This window comes from Saimiri boliviensis, chromosome 17 (assembly GCF_048565385.1).
Source record: "Saimiri boliviensis isolate mSaiBol1 chromosome 17, mSaiBol1.pri, whole genome shotgun sequence".
Classification (NCBI taxonomy): Eukaryota; Metazoa; Chordata; class Mammalia; order Primates; family Cebidae; genus Saimiri; species Saimiri boliviensis.
Window position 1 is genome coordinate 68,356,410 of NC_133465.1, and position 14,837 is coordinate 68,371,246.

Genomic DNA, 14,837 nt, shown 5'->3' on the forward strand with positions numbered 1-14,837 from the left:
TGCGCCTCTCCAACTGCTACCTGTGTATACACCACTTTCCTTCCCTACCCACTACCTCTCAAGTAACCTTCCCAAACACAGCACAGACTATTTGAGTCACAATTTCAAAATTACGTCCCTTAAATTGCTTCACGAATATCAGAAAAATGACGACTTCCTCTGGTATTCAGTACCCAGCCTGCCCTGAAATAATCAGCAAGTCACGTGTACCCCAAAATTCTGCTCTAGTGAAAGTAAGGACCTCCTCCAGCACCTTTTATTAAGCCATTCAAATTGATCACTGTGGATCAACTAATTCCATACATGGATCAAGTATCTTTTTCCATAAAAACGTCTGTAAAGAAAAGTCAGGTGCAGTGGTCTGGGCCTAGAGGCCCAGATGCTTGGGAGGCTGAGGTAGGAGGATAACTTGAGGCCAGGAGTTGGAGGCTGCAGTGAGCTACGATTATGTCTGTGAACAGCCAGTGCAATCCAGCCTGGGGAACATTGTGAGACCTCATCTTTTTTAAAAAAAAAAATTAGGCTTGTAAGAATAATGTGGGAAAAAAAAGTTTCTGTAAAGAAAATGCTTATTTAAAAAAAAAAAAAAAAACAAGCATTAGAAGTTGTCTGATTTGAGAAAATAAAAGCCTTTTCTAGTAAGAATTATCTAAGACTTCTCACCAACTGAACAATCACTGCTGGGTCACATGCAGGCAATTCAGTGGAATCAAAAAATACACAGAAGCCTCACAGACTCCCCTGTGATGTACAGACTCTGGCCTGCTGGCTTGCAGCACGGAACCAGAATCTTGGGTGGCGGGGAGGTGCAGGATGGGACTGTGTTTGGCTGGGCAGGTACTACACGGGGCTCCTGAATGTAAGTGTTCCTGGGCTCTGGCCTGTTAAATCACCGAAGCCACGGAGCGGGCTCACAGCCTGTAGGAGGGACAGGACGACCAGCAGTGGAGGCCAACTCTCTTCCTGCGCCATCTCTTTAGCTACTTTCCTGGGATGCCGCGTGGCACCGGCAACCCTCTACCCAGAAAAAGCTGTCCTTAAAGCTCAAGGAGCATCCACACGTGCACTCAGGATGAGGCGGGAGGATCACGCTACCTCATCACCGGCTGTTGCAATGCACACGATATGAACAACACCGCCACGCTGCATCTTAACCCTGACACCAGACAAGCCCAGAGAACGAAAACGTCCCCACACCTGCCAGTCAATGCCAGTCTAATCTCACAAAGAGTAAGAGGTAATAAAAAAATGTTGGATTTAATGAACCAGTAAAACTTCAATAACAACAACAACAAACCTGACGGAGTAACAGGAGTTGCCAAAATCTTGCTTTGCTAAGTGTGGATTTTTCTCTCTCATTATGGTAATCGTAGATGGATCATTTCTCTTTCATTACCAACACTATGATTACAGAAAATTAAGGTCCGTAAAAACACTTTGTAGTGAAAACATTCAAACACACAAACGCAGAACAGCACAGTGAGCACATGAGCCCCCTTACTCTGCCTCAGTAATTATGTCTGACCCATCCTGAGTCACCTCCCATCCCCAAGTAAGTCTGCAGCAAATCTCAGAGCTATGATTTCATCCACAAATAAAAGCGTATCAACTCCCCAAAAATGTGTAAGGAAATGATCTTAGAATAAAGGACAATGTATAAAGTGAAGACATCTAGTTGTATGAAAAACTGCCAACAGCATCACTGCTTTGTGTGAGGGCCGTCATCCACCCCGGAAGGTGAGAACTTTGTCCTGCACCACCACCAACGTTTGAGAACCACTTAGGGAGGGGATGCACGACACTTGGGATGTAACCCAATTTCAGTCGAAATAAGTTAACTGTCAACTTAACCCACTCCTTAGTGTAGATGCAGAGATTTTTAACACAATTTTTCAAGTGTGACAGGTCAACCTCTGCTTCACCAATTCGACCTAAAACATTAGGCAATAACCTAAATAACACTCGCTCGCTCTCTGACGTGTGGGAGCCCGAGACGAGTGTTCCTGTGATCACCGGCAAAGCCCTCCGATGCACACACCATCAACGCTCTTCCCGACGCAGGGAGGATGCTCCCTCCGGTCCAGGCACAGCACGGGCCGCATCCACATCTCCACCTGCGCGAACCCCAGTCGGCACCATGGAGGCTAACTCCCTCTCCCTCCTCCTCCTAAAGTCACTTTTCCAGGATAAACTGCAATGGAGGCTCGCAGGGTCAAAACCACGTGCTGGGGGGAGGAGCCCAAGGAAACAGCGCCTCCCGGGACCCAGCGCCGCGCTCCACGGGCCTCCCCGGCGACTCGGCAGCGCCCGTCCCGGACACAGCGACCCGAGCGCCTCTCCCCGAGCCTGGCTCCGTGACGAGCGTTACGTAAACCCGGGCTCGGGAAGTCTCCCCTCTCGTGCGTCTGGGTTTGGCGGCCGCCACGCCGGCCCGGGGCCCAGGACGCCCACGCCACCCGCCGGGAACGGCGGCATCGGAACCGCACCCCGCCCCAAGCTCCGCGGCCTTCTCCACAGCCTCGAGGACGGCGTCCACCCCGGGAGCGCGCCCGCCACGCTGGGCTCTGCGGCCGCACGGGACGCCCTGGCCCCGATTCCGACCTCAGCCTCTCCGGAGTCGGCCTGGATCCTGCGCAGACGGCGGGCACCTGCGGCCCCCATCGCCAGCCCAGGGCACGGCGGAGAGCGGCGAGGACAGCCCGGCCCCGGACCCTCCATGGGGAGACGCCGAGCTCGCGGGCGGGAGGCGTATCCCAGGCCCTCCTCGGACGCGGGCCCACGTCCTCCCGGAGCGCCCCGGCTGCGCCCCGCCGGCCCTTCCCGTGCCCCAAGCCTTCACGGAAGCCACCTGCCCCGCCTCGTCCCCCGGCCTGCGCGCCGCCCCGACCCGACCCCAGCCTACTCCGGCTTCAGCCTACCCCGGCCTCTCCGCGGGCGCACCGCAAACCCGGACAACCCTGGCTTCCCCTCCGGCCCGCGGCCCTGCAAGCGCAGCATCCGGGCCTCCGGCGCCTCACACACGTGTCACGACGACGCTTAAAGGCGCCGCACCCGGTCGCCGCGCTGCGCCAACAGCGAAAGGGTCGGGAGGCTTTAAGAGGCAGGGCTAGATTCGGCTCACTCCCTGTCCCCGCCCACCGCCGCCTCCGTGACGCTTACGTCACCTCCCCATCACGGGACCCCCGCCACCCGCGTGATGACGCAAGTGCGCAAAGCCAAAAGCGCTCCCGCCTCCTGTGCCGCGTACTGGTGACGTCTCCGCAGCGCGCCTGTGGCGCCGCTACTTCCGGGTCGGCGGAGCGCGCCTGGCGCCGTCGTGGACGCCCCACTGTGACCCTGGCGCGCTCCGCGCCCCAGAACTGAGGCTCCAGAGGCTCTGTCCGTCCCCGCAGCTGCTCCCCTGCCCAGTCTCCCGGGCGGGGAGAAGGCTGGGCTTCCACTTGCCGCTTGGCGGTCCCGTGGCTGCGGAGAAGCGGAGGCGCGGGCGCTGGGCCTTAACCTCCGGGGTTCGGAGGCCGTCCCTGACGCCCACACGCGGAGCACCCGCAGTTTGGGGAGCGTGGGGTCTGGGAGCGATCTGGGGCTGCCGAGGAAATGGTTCTTGGAGATGAGGGACACGGACGAGAGTGTTGGATTTGACCTTTTTAGGCCCGGATGATGCGCGTGCGGGGCCGCGGGCCGGAGCTGCGCAATCCATAGCTGCACCCACTTCCTCCTAAAGCTTTGCCCTCTGACAGCTCTGCGAAGGTTTTAGCCGAGCATTTGTGAGCACTATTGCTTTTGCAGTATTTTGAAAAATTCTCTTGACCCGAGGCAACTTCGCTGGCTTCCTCTCCGTTCCCCTGGAAGGGTGGAGTGTTGGTTCCTGCCCTGCCCTTAGAAACTCAAGAGAAGCTCTGGATGAGCATAAACTATCCAAAAGGCAGAACTTGGCACACACAGTCGTATCTTTTTCGACATTAAGTAGGAATGATGAATAGAGTGAGGTCATAAATAAACAACCCAAAGCGAATCTCCATCCCCTCCCCACGGATCCTAAAGGGACCGGACATGGGGAGAGACACTAGATGGAACAAAATTCACCTTGTATTTATTACTTGGTTGCTGGTGTTTTTTGAAAAACGCAAACAAGAAGAAAACCATATTGGTCTAATACTGAGACAATGCCCTATCTGTAAGAATCCTTGGGCCGGGCGTGGTGGCTCATGCCTGTAATCCCAGCACTGTGGGAGGCTGAGGTGGGCGGATCACCTGTGCCCTAATCAGCCAGTTGCACTGGATACTTATTTTAATTTTTCCAGGCCTCAGTTTCCTCATCTGGGGGAAAAGGGACGATCTGTAGCACCCCTTTAATTATTCCAGTAACAAAACCGATAATAACTTGCTGAGCTCATGTGGAGTGCCAGACAGTAAGCTGTTCCCTTTACCAACATGACTTAATTCTCACAGCAACCCCACAAATAGATGCTGTTTCCATTTTACAGCTGAGAAAACGGTGTGCACGTTCCAGCAAGCAAGTGGTAAAATAAGGCTTTGAACTGCACACCTTTCAGGCTCTAAGTTCACACCTTGAAACTCAGAGAACCCCACAATTCTTTTTTATTTATTTAGAGACAGGGTCTCACTGTCACCCAGACTGAAGTGCAGTGGCGCGGTCATAGCTCACTGCGGTCACAACTTCCTGGGCTCAAAGAATCTTCCCACCTCAGCCTCCTGAGTAGCTGGGACTAAGGGCACCCACCACCACATGTGACTAAATTTTTTTTTTTTTTTTTTTTTTTTTTGGTAGAGGCAGGGTCACGCTATGTTGCCCAGGCTCCACATTTTTTTTTTTTTTTTTTGGAAATGGAGTCCCACTCTGTCACTCAGACTGAAATTCAGTGGTGCAATCTTGGCTCACAGTAAACCTCTGCCTCCTGGGTTTAAGCGATTCTCCTGCCTCAGCCTCTCGAGTAGCTGGGATTACAGGCATCCACTACCATGCCCAGATAATTTTTTTGTATTTTTAATAGAGATGGAGTTTAACCATGTTGGCCAGGCTGGTCTTGAACTCCCCACCTCAGGTGATCCGCCTGCCTCAGCTTCCCAAAGTGCTGGGATTACAGGCATGAGCCACTGCGCTGGGCCCACAATTCTTGACATATGAAGGAGACCAGGCACAGTGGCTCACGCCTGTAATCCCAGCACTTTGGGAGGCCAAGGCAAGTGGATTTGCCTAAGCTCAGAAGAAACCAGCCTGGTCAACACAGTGAAACCCCAACTTAAAAAAAAAAAAAAAAAAAAAAGGCCGGGCGCAGGGGCTCAAACCTGTAATCCCAGCACTTTGGGAGGCCAAGGCGGGTGGATCACGAGGTCGAGAGATCGAGACCATCCTGGTCAACATGGTGAAACCTCGTCTCTACTAAAAATACAAAAAATTAGCTGGGCATGGTGGCGCGTGCCTGTAATCCCAGCTACTCGGGAGGCTGAGGCAGGAGAATTGCCTGAATCCAGGAGGCGGAGGTTGCGGTGAGCCGAGATCGTGCCGTTGCACTCCAGCCTGGGTAACAAGAGTGAAACTCCGTCTCAAAAAAAAAAAAAAAAAGAGAGAGAAGGTGCCTGAGACCTGGAGGCTAGAAGGAGACTGCCCGCCCCCCACCCCCCACCACCTTCTCATTTACTCCACTCTAATTAATTAACTCCACTCTCTAACTTTCTCCAATCTCTTCCAGAAGGCTTCAGAGGAGATCATCCTCACAATATGTTCACAAGGGCCAATATAAAAGCTTTTCCTGAGCTGTTCAACCTCACAGGCCACCAGAGAAATGCAAATTAAAACCACAATAAGGTATATTTCACACTTGCTAAAATAGTTAAAAAGACTAAATAATGGACAGATGAGGGCAACTAGAGCTCTCAAACAGCTGCTGGGAGTATAACATGACTCAACCATTTGGAAAATAGTTCAATTTTTTTTTTACATTTTTAAAAAAAAAACAGGCCAGGCGTGCTGGCTCACACCTGTAATCCCAGCACTTTGGGAGGCCAAGGCAGGCAGATCACCTGAGGTTGGGGATTCAAGACCAGCCTGACCAACATGGAGAAACCCTGTCTCTACTAAATATACAAAAAATTAGCCAGGCGTGGTGGCGGGCGCATGTAGTCCCAGCTACTCTGAAGGCTGAGGCAGGAGAATCACTTGAACCTGGGAGGCAGAGGTTGTGGTAAGCTGAGATCGCATCATCGCACTCCAGCCTGGACAACAAGAGCGAAACTCCATCTCAAAAAAAAACAAACAGGCCAGGCATGCTGGCTCATGCCGGTAATCCCAGCACTTTAAAAAAATTTTATTTATTTATTTATTTTAAAGATGGGGTTTCACCATCATGGCCAGGCTGGTCTTGAACTCCTGACCTCAGGTGATCCACCCACCTTGGCCTCCCAAAGTGCTGGGATTACAGGTGTGAGCCACCACAACTGGCCCTAATCCCAGCACTTTGGGAGACCAAGGCAGGAGGATCGCTTGGGCTCAGGAACTGGAGACCAGCCTGGGCAACACAATAATATTCCACTCATAAAAAATTACTAATGTTTATGGAGTGGTGGTGCATGGCTTTAGTCCCAGCTACTCAGGAGGCTGAGAGGGGAGGATCCCTTGAGCCTGGAAAATCGAGGCTGCAGTGAGCCATGACTACCACTGCTTTCCTGCCTGGGTGAAAGAAAGAGACCTTGTTTCAAAAAAACCAAAACCAACAAAAACCATGCTTTTACTACCCTATGAACACATCCATTGCTAGAACTACTGTCACTACCACCTGAAGGCTGGTCAATCCCGAGTCTGCATATGCAGGCCTGCCTTCCCCACCCCCATCTTCAGAATCAGGGGTCCAAGTAACTGACCCCTGTAACCCCAATAACTGCAGAACACGTGCCCCGCTGAACAGACATCCCACAAGCACCTCAGACTCTCTGTGTTCAGAAATGGACACATCGTCACCCACCCCAGGGCAGCTTCCCTTCTTCTCGTCACCCACTTGGGCTGATAATGCGGGCGCCCAGACTCAATCCTCCCCCTTTCCAGCTCGCTTCTGTGTCCCAGAAAGGCTGACTCCAGCCTGCTGCATTTCCCAGGCTCCCGTGGGAACTGGTTTCCTGGGGAGGGGCCAGCTGGAGCACTGACAAGGCTGAGGGGTAGATGGGCCGAGAAGCTGGGTCCTCCTTGTCCTCCCTCTCTGCTTTGAAATCTCTGGCAGTGGCCCCAGTTCCATTCAAGGAGACCCACCTGTGGTTCCAGCCTCCCATGCGACACCGCCCTGGGCTGTTGTCATGATGCCTCCATCCACCGTCTCTCGACTCTGGAGGTGCTAACAGCTTCCTGTGGCTGGGCTGGGCTAACACAGTGTCCTAGGTGACCTCTCAGGGAGTTTCTTCCATCAGGATGTAACCGATCCCTGCATTCATTCCCTCTGTGTTAAAGGCTATACACAGAGTGGTTTCGGTGTGCCTCGCTAAATTGCAGCTGACACAGACAGTAATTCATTCCCACACACCTGCCTGCCAGCATCCTGGGGTCCTCAATCTCCCTCCCTCCATGTCAATTATCAACAAATTTTGCTAATTTTACCTCTCAGATATTTCTCCACTTATCCAATGGACAAGTAAACTCTCTCACCATCTTTGCCAACATTATTGGCATAGCTGTATACATTGCTCAAACTGCCAAGTAGAATATTTCATTTTACTGAGACAAAATCTTGCTCTGTTGCCCAGGCTGGAGTGGAGTGGCGTGATCTTGGCTCACTGCAAACTCCGTCTCCCGGGTTCCAGTGATTCTCCTGCCTCAACCTTTTGAGTAGCTGGGATTACACCACCATGCCCGGCTAAGTTTTGTATTTTTAGTAGAGCTGGGATTTCGCCATGTGGACCAGGCTGGTCTCAAACTCCTGACCTCAGGCAATCTACCCAGTTCGGCCTCCCAAAGGGCTGGGATTACAGGCATGAGTCGCCACACACGGCTGAGAATAATATATTTTAAAGTAGCCTCAAATGCATTGTTCGCCTCACTGAAACCCTCTCTGGCTCCTGATGCTGATGAGGAAAGCCAAGCTCCCTGGTGCAGCCTCTAATGGTCCCTGGGGCCTGGCGGTGCCTGTCTAATTTGCCTCATTCCCAGCCACTCCCAGTTCTGGATCCTTCAGCAGAGCCAAATCCAAACTCCCCCCATCCTCCCACTCCCACCCTAGTCAGGCTCTCTGCTGCATGTTCAAACTGGTCTTTGGCCTAGAATTTTCTTTCCCACTTGCCCCTCAACCCTCAGCTCAAGCACCACCTCCCTCAAGAAAGTCTTCCTGGATTCCCCCCGTCCCTGCCATTAGGTCAGAATGTCCTGTGGACACACCTCCCATGACTCAGGAGCCAGGACCTTGTCTCATTCATCCGTGTGTCCCTGTGGGCTCACTTCGTCTGGCACACAGCGGGCTCACTGTGGACAAAGGTTTATGAAATAACCACATGGAAAATGAAATGCTTGAGACAACTGAATGACCTCTAAATCCTTAAAGACAAAACCAGAGAAACATTAAAAATGAAAGAACACAATATTCTGCTATAGAAAGCTGTAATCAAAACGAGTCCCATTGGAACTTATCTCAAGAAAAGGGTGCATTAACGGAAGAGTGATATTGTTAGCCAAAAATTACCTGGTCGGCTCCCCGCCCGGGAGGTCAAGGTAAGATGGACTCAACTCCTCTCCTGGTTTCACAGCCTGTCTGTCGATGGCTGAAGATTTGGGCTAATTTCTGGAGAGACATACATGGCATTTCTTTTCTTTTTTTTTTTGAGACCGACTCACTTCGTTGCGCAGGCTGGGGCAGTGACTCGATCTCGGTTCACTGAAACCTCCGCCATTTGGATTCAAGCAATTCTCTTGCCTCAGCCTCCCAAGTAGCTGGGATTACAGGTGCACATCCTGCTGATTTTTGTATTTTTAGTAGAGGCAGGGTTTCACCATGTTAGCCAGGCTGGTCTCAAACGCCTGACCTCAAGTGACCTGCCTTCCTCGGCCACTGAAAGTGCTGGGATTACAGATAACGAGCCACTGCATTTCAGCCCCATGTTGCATTTCTAATTGCAAATTAATGATTTCCCTTCTGACTTCTATAATAGTTCAGCTGCTGTGAGTTTGGGTTCCCACCAGCTGCTCTGATGAGGCTTACACAACCCTGATGATTTCCATTTTCTGAAGAAAGCAATGGGTCAGTGAGCCTGGGGTCGGTGGGCATGGGGTGATTGTGACGCCTCTGCACAGATGTTACTGTTGTACCTGAGCAAGTCAAGGAATGTGCCACACTCTGAGATTGAATTATGAGTCCTTTAATATGCCGGCGACTGAGAGGTGGCTGACGCCCAAAATTCTCTCGGCCCCTAAGAAAAAGTTAGGTGGTCTTTTATATCCTAGTTTTAAAAGGGAGGGGGCACTTAGCTGAAGCAAATTTTCCACAAAAGCAGAGTAAGCAAAGAGTTCAAAGATAAACTGGTACATGAGAAATAAAGCAGTGCCAGGTGCGAGGGGCAAAGCTGTCATGAAAGACAGACAACTTACCAATAACGGGGGCTCTGGGCGCTCCCTGCACCTGCATTCCCAGGCTCTGCTGGTCCCACTTAAGCTCAGCGTCTTATCAACAAATGCCTTCCTGGGTGCCCAGTGTCAGCCTGCCCCAGCGACATACTACAGCTCCTTAATGGTGGGAAAATCACTAAAATGAAGTAGCTAAGATGGAGTGTGTCCGGCTTAAGAAGCTCACAGAAAGCCTCAACCGCTTTTAGTCTGAGAAAGAGTTCGTTTTAGCTGGCAGAAAGCAGGTTATCACAGCACCAGCACACCAGCCGAAGGATTGCTTTTGGGGACTGGGGTGGGAGAACACCTGCAAAGCCCAGTCTTTTCCAAGAAAAGCTGGAAAACTCTGTTGGCATTCACTCATATTCATTCAAGAAGCGTTCGAGGCGTGCGGTATGTGCTCTCGGTGCTAGAATGCCGGAGGGTCCAAGAGCTCGTCACCCACAGCCCAGACACACACGTGCACGCTGTGGGTGTGGTGGACAACCGCAGGTCCCTTCGGGTCTGTAGGGGTGGGCGTGCTGCCCCTGAATTGCAATAGCAGCATTCCTGCCTCGCCTGGCAGGTGAGTGCCATGACGGACTTGCTCTTCCACCTGCTGGGGTTGCATTTCATGGGTGCCGAGTCTCTGGGGGATCCAGGCCATTTCAAATGAGGATTTTCAGCCTAGGTTTCCCCGTGCTGTTAGCGGCACCGTGCACATCAGTCACGCGACTTGCTGGACTCACAGACTATTGAGTTTCTGGACCGATAGAGCCTCTGTCACCAGCCTCTACGCAAACCCTTTTCTTAGGTGCCTATGCTGTCCATGGAGACCTGGGTTCCCAGGTTTGGGAGAGATGCCGCCTTAGGAAGAAGGGCAACGCAGGCTGTCCTTCCCATCCCTGCAGACAGGGCAGGGCAGGGCAGGGCTCCCAGGAAATATGTCATTAGCATCGCCCCAGAAGGTGCACAGCACAGGCAGCTGCTAGGCACAGGTGCTTGGGGAAGATGGAAGCCATGATGCCAGGTCACCTGTTGATACCCAAAGGAAGTGGCTCTTTTGGCTGCTTGCCACCATTCTTACCATGCTTCCATTTTGTTTCTAGTCTCAGAGGGAGGGGAGAAAGTCTTCCTTCCTAAATGGTGTTGACCCTCTGACTGTGCAAGGAGAACGACTGTGCAAGGAGAACAGCTGTGCAAGGCTGTAGCCCTGGCGCAGGCAGCTGGTGGCCAGGAGCTGGGACCACGGGAGCTGGGCCAATGGGGGCTGGGACCACAGGGGCTGGGACCACAGGAACTGGGACCACAGGAGCTGGGACCACAGAGGGCGCTAGCAAGAGCAGCAGCTGCTCCGAGACACTTTGGGACAAGTCAGGATACATATTTTGTAGGGTTTTTTTTCTCTCTTTTTTTTTTCTTTGGAGTCATGCTCTGTCACCCAGGTTGGAGTGCAGTAGTGCAATCTTGGCTCACTGCAACCTCCACCTCCCAGGTTCAAGCAATTCTCGTGCCTCAGCTTCCCGAGTAGCTGGAAGTACAGGTGCGCACCACCACGCCCAGCTAATTTTGTATTTTAGGTAGAGATGGGGGTTTCACCATGTTTCAGCTCAAACTCCTGGCCCCAGGTGATCCGCCCACCACAGCCTCCCTAAGTGCTGGGATTCCAGTCATGAGCCACCGTGCCTGGCCTTTTCTCTTGTTTTATTTTGGTAATCTATATTAGTTTATTAGTTGAATACCTCTCTCCCATCGTTGGTTGGAATTCCCAACCTCAATCATTTTGGGGGCTCTCTGCCTCCTTTGAATAGGACACATCTCCAGGGGCTCATGCCTCTAATCCCAGCACTTTGGGAGGCCAAGGCCGGCAGATCATGAGGTCGGGAGATGGAGAGGTTGACACAGTGAAACCTCATCTCTACTAAAAATACAAAAAATTAGCTGGGCATGGTGGCGCGTGCCTGTAGTCCCAGCTACTCTGGAGGCTGAGGCTGGAGAATCGCCTGAAACCAGGAGGTGGGGGTTGCCGTGAGACGAGATTGTGCCATTTCACTCCAGCCTGGGCAACAAGAGTGAAATGCTACCTCAAAAAAAAGGAAGGGAGAGAAGGGAGGGGAGGGGAGGGAACGGAAAGAAAGCAGAGGGAAGGGAAGGGAAAGAGCCCGTCCAGGCAGCTGGCTGTTTGGGGAGGTGCACCCTGGTCTTCAGGCTGTGGATCCCCTGCATCGGTCCCCTGGTACTGCTCTCTAGCAAGGGGCACCTCAGCCAGATGTGCCCTAGGCTGGCAGAGGTCCTTCCCCTGAATGCATCTGGGCAGGATGCCACCCTTTCCACAATAAGTTTGGCCCCAGGAATTTCCCCCAACACACACATACATACATACATTCTCTCTTACATCCTCACACACTTTCAAAACCCACTGACTCTCACGCTCACACTCGCCAGCCCTTCGCCTTGCTCCATCACTCTCCTCCGAGTCCTGGCCCCACACAGCCTCCTGCAGTCCCTACCCCTGTGGTGCCAGCCATCTCTGGGCACCAGCCATCTCCCCCAAATTTTCACCTCTGAGCTCCTTCCTGCCCAGAGGGACTCGAAGGGCCCCAGCCCCTGACTCCTGGGGTAGAAGCTCCAGGCCTCTGCCACATGGAGAACTCACTGTTCTCGTGGGGCTGGCACCCCTTCCTGTCGCCCTGTGGCACCAAACAAATTGATTCGTCCAACAAATATTTCTTGTTTTCTCTGTTCCACATGCTGGTGAATGAAACCACCCTGTACTCTTCCCACAAAGGACTTAAGAACATGCAGGTCTTGAAGGAGTGAACACGTTTGCTTAATTATTATTACCAGTGCTGACCACGCCAGGAGCAGCACGAGGGCACCAGGCTCGCCTCCGCTGCGCCCATTCATTTTTCTTTCACAGGATAGGCAAGACTGAGAGGAAACCATGGTGTCTGGTTGTGTCCCTAACAATGTCATTGCCCCATATGTGAGTCTACAAACTGATTCTTTTCTTCCCTTGTTTTACACAGAGTCTCACTCTGTTGCCCAGCCTAGAGCGCAGTGACACAATCTCAGCTCATGGCAACCTCTGCTTCCCGGGTTCAAGTCATGCCGCTGCTTCGGCCTCCTAAGTAGCTGGGAGAACAGGTGCCCGCCACCACGCCTGGCTTAGTTGGTTTTTGTTTGAGATGGAGTGGTGGAGAGTTCTCAGCTCACTGTAACAAACATCCACCTCCTGGGTTCAAGTGATTCTCCTGCCTCAGCCTCCCAAGTAGCTGGGACTACAGGCATGTGCCACCACGCCTGGCTAATTTTTGTATTTTTAGTAGAGATGGGGTTACACCATGCTGGCCAGGCTGGTCACAAACTCCTGATCTCGTGATCCACCTGCCCTGGCCTTCTAAAGTGCTGGGATTACAAGTGTGAGCCACTGTGCCCAGCCTACAAACTGATTTTAAATCATTTGCAAAGATCAGCAAAACGTGGGTCATTGTTGAAAACAGATCATAGACACATGGAGTTGGTTATATCATTCTCTGCATTTTTGTGTACGTTTTAAAATTTCCACGACGAGTTTAAGTTTGACCTAAATACATAAATAAATGAAAAGGGTGGCAATCACCTGGTGTGCTGCTTACCAACACGCCACATGTGGGCTGCAAATGCCAAGAAAGCTCATTTGTATGAAATGGAAAGTTTTGCTATTACAGTATACCACGCAACCATTTTCCCTACATATTTGGACATATAAATGAAACAATCCAACTATTTCTGCAGTAGATGATATTAAGGGGATGGAATTTAATGTGACATTGGAGCAAGCTTCCTGTCTGTGGCTTCAGATGTCGTAAGTTCTTGCTTTTTGGGCAACAGCTGCACACAGTAGGAAAACGATTCTTCTGGCTGCCCCTGGAATGACAAATTCTGCATCACAAACCGTGCACGTGGGTTAGGGGCAGGCAACTGTTCAAATATGCTATTAAAGAATGCCCATATGGCGAAGGATTATGAGACTTTTGATTGAAGTTTGAATTACGATGGGACCATCTTTCTCAGCACGAGATCGGGTGGGAGCAGGGAGAAACGACCTACAGAATAAGAGAGACCCAGGAGGCCAGGCAAGGTGGCTCATGCCTGTAAAGTCAGCACTTTGGGAGGCCGATGCAGGAGGATCACTTGAGGTCAGGAGTTTGAGACCAGCCTGGCCAACATGGTGAAACCCGGCTCTACTAAAAATAGATTTGCCCGGCGTGGTGGTGCACACCTATAATCTCAGCTACTCTCAAGGTAGAGGTTGCATTGAGCTGAGATTGTGTTGCCGCACTCCAGCCTGGGCAATGGAGCGAGACTCTGTCTCAAAAAAGGAAGGGAGGGAGAGAGTGGAGGAGCGAGGGAGGGAGAAAGGAATGGAGGGGAGGAGGGAGAGATGGGGGGGGAGGGAGGAAGGGGAGGGAGGGAGGGAGGAATGGAGGGGAGGAGGGAGGGACGGGAGGATGGAGAGATGGAGGGGGGGGAGGGAGGAGGAGGGGGAGGGAGGAAAGGGGAGGGAGAGGAAGGAATGGAGGGGAGGAGGGAGAGGGGAGGAGGGAGAAAGGAGGGGCTTCAAACTCAATGTTCAAAGTGACCTTGGAGGAGAAGCAATAGTTATTTAAAAAGAGACAGACAGACAGACACCTAGGAGTCAGATCAACCGACTGCAATGGTCTTATCTGGGTCCTCATTCAAACCCATAAACCACACAAAAGCATCTATCAGACAGAGCTGTAAGACCACTGAGTGGATGTCAGATGACATGATGAATTCTAAGTAAGTTTTTAAGGTATGATAAATGTATTTTGGATTTTTTTTTTCTTTTTTTTTTGACAGGATCTCACTGTCATCCAGGCTGGAGTGCAGTGGTGCAATCTCAGCTCACTGCAACCTCCACCTCCTGGGCTCAAGTGATCCTCCCACCTCAGCCATCTGAGTAGCTGGGACTACAGGCTTGCACCACCACGCCCAGCTCATCTTTGTATTTTTTGTAGAGATGGGGTTCCTCTATGCTGTCCAGGCTGGCCCTGAATTCCTGAGCTCAAGCAATCCGCCCACCTTGGCATCCCAAAGTGCTGGGACTACAGGTGTGAGCCACCATGCCTGGCCTGAGACAAGGTTTTAACTTATTTTTTAAACCTATGTGTACTGGAACATTTATAAATGAGACTGTTCGATGCCTGGAATTTTTTCTTCCAAATAATTCTGGGCAGGGTGGGCGAAGGCTGAGTGT

The 14,837-nt window shown here is 51.8% G+C and overlaps 1 protein-coding gene across 2 annotated transcripts in view; it reads right to left on the minus strand.

Moving 5' to 3' along the window:
• USP36 (ubiquitin specific peptidase 36) overlaps positions 1-3,053 on the minus strand; it is a 48,429-nt gene extending 45,376 nt beyond the window's left edge. The window contains exon 1 of one of the 2 annotated variants that reach the window (XM_074389018.1): positions 2,919-3,053. The gene's annotated coding sequence lies outside the window, so the exon portion shown is untranslated. The remainder of the gene's footprint in view (positions 1-2,918) is intronic. The other variant, XM_039477005.2, reaches the window with a different exon arrangement.
• Positions 3,054-14,837: the final 11,784 nt, after the last annotated feature.